Genomic DNA, 2,332 nt, shown 5'->3' on the forward strand with positions numbered 1-2,332 from the left:
TTGTAGAGAGGCACTGAGCATCGGGTGTATGCCCATTGTTCTTAAAATTGAGATGCCCTTGTAAGTTGGGAGCACTAGTGAGGTCAGGTGTGACACACTGAATGTCAGCCTAAAACTGCACTGTCCTTGAAAATTTTTGATCAGTTTAATTGAACAACTCTCTGTGGACCATGCAGGTTTCCCACTGAACTGGTAGACAATAAGGGCAAAGACTTTGTATAATAACCATTGCTTTACTGATGTTTTTTCTTTCTTTCATTGCAGTGGGGAATCTCCTGGTGGGGAAACTTTCCACATCAATGAATATTGTAAGCAGGTCTGAAATTTAGAGCCTTATACAGTTGTCTGGGGTCACAGAGAGGTTAATTGATTTGTCCATGCTCCCACAATTAATATATGTCGGACTTGAACCCAGATCTTCTTGTATATAAGGCCATCTTTTCTATACACTACTAGGTGAGACCACCTCCTGCACATATTGTGTACTTCACTTAAAAAAAAGTTTAATTGACTTGAAGTCACTTAAAACATAGTTGTTTTTTTTTTTTTAGCTGAGAAGCTAAAATTTAAGTTTCTGTTTTAGTGGTTCTGGGCTCTAGTCCCAGTTATACCACTCATAGCTGGAACTATGACTCTGGGCAAGTCACTTCTCTTTCTCAGTTTCTTCCTCTGTAAAATAGGTCATAGTAATGCCTATCTGATGATTTCTTTGTTTGTGAAGCTAAAATGATATACATAGAGGCATAGCATGGTTTTGTGCCAAACTCACTGCATTTGACTCAGAGAACTTGGCTTTGTGCTCTACTTTGGGGAACTTATTTACCCTCTCTGTCTCAGTTTTCTCATCTGTAAAGTGAGAGAGTTGGAGTAGTCAATCTCTAAGATCCATTCTGGATTGAAGTATTATCATTCTATAATGTTTACAAAAGCACTCTCTAAATTGTAAAGGGCTATGAGGGCAATGGCCACCACCTTGATTAAGACTCTCATCATCAATCACCTAGACTATTGCAATAGCCCAAGGTGGTTTCTCTCTTCTTCAATCCCTCCTACTACACCAAAGATCCCCAAAGTGATCTTCATAAAACACAGGTATGACATAGGCACACCTCTGCTTCAAACATTCCAGTGTCTCCCTGTTGCCTCTAGGATGGAATATGAAGGCCTGTGGCATTTGAACTCTTCACATTCTGGCTCCAGCCTTCTTTTCTAGACTCATGGGCACATTGCTTTCCTTAAAGGGTGTAATTCAGTAAGTCTGCTTGCTGTTTCTCACACAACTCTGTGCCATTGCTGTCTCTCTATGCCTTGAATGCAATTCTTATCACTTCCAGATCTTAGAATCCCTAACTCTTATAGATTCCTTAGCTTCTCATTTTAGAATCAGTTTGGGTACTACCCAGAGCTGTAAAGGACTAAAGGACAAGGTTGTCTTCCCCTTCTATAAAAGCCCTTTCCTGATCCCCCTTCCCCACCCCAGTCAGGAATATCAGCTTCCCTCTAGTTAATTTTCATTTACTTTATATATAGATTTTAAACTTTTCTTACATATGTACACAGTGTTTTCCCCCCAAAAACGTACACTTTTTGAAGGCAGGGGCTGTTTATTTTTGTCTCTTCCTCTAGTTCCTAGAACAGTGCCTGAGCTTAATAAATGCTTGATGATGATGATGATGATGATGATGATGATTGTTACCTTTCTGACAGGAGCCCAAATCTTCAATAGCTTTGTGGGTAGTCATCTGCTTCCCTCCTAACTAAAATCACTTCCAGGAATTGCCTTGAAAAGCTCCATGGTTTCCCAGGGAGTCTTTCCAAAGGCTCACACAATTTCTCCCAAGACCCTCCTTGTATACTTATTGCAGCATGTAAAATGAGGAGTTGGGGAGGGGGAAAGTGGAGAAAAATGAGACAAAGGCTGATTTCTCTCCCAAGTCTTCCCCAGACTGTATAAAGCTCCATCCTTCTACTAAACTACTAGGCAGAAAGAAATATATCGGATCAGGGACCTAGAATTGGTATTTTTAGTTTTAAAAATCTATTGGCCTGTACCTTTTGGTATAATACTCAGGAGACACTGGGAAGCAGAAGGTGTTTTGCTTTCTCTGAAGGGATCAGTCCTTTGGCTTCTTGTGGTTCCGCATACATTTGTCTAAGACGGGAAAACAAACGTCCATCCTCTCCGTACCCCTAGAACAACACAAACAACTTAGAAACAAGTCTATCCAAGAAAATGGAAACACACTGCTCCATGACCTGTCTGGGCTCCTAGGGGAGGTGCTTAAGAGAGGCACAGATCTGGGGAGGGAGTCGGAAAAACTGGAGGCAATGG

The sequence above is a fragment of the Vombatus ursinus genome, unplaced genomic scaffold, assembly GCF_900497805.2.
Source record: "Vombatus ursinus unplaced genomic scaffold, bare-nosed wombat genome assembly UNPS02014784.1, whole genome shotgun sequence".
Classification (NCBI taxonomy): domain Eukaryota; kingdom Metazoa; phylum Chordata; class Mammalia; order Diprotodontia; family Vombatidae; genus Vombatus; species Vombatus ursinus.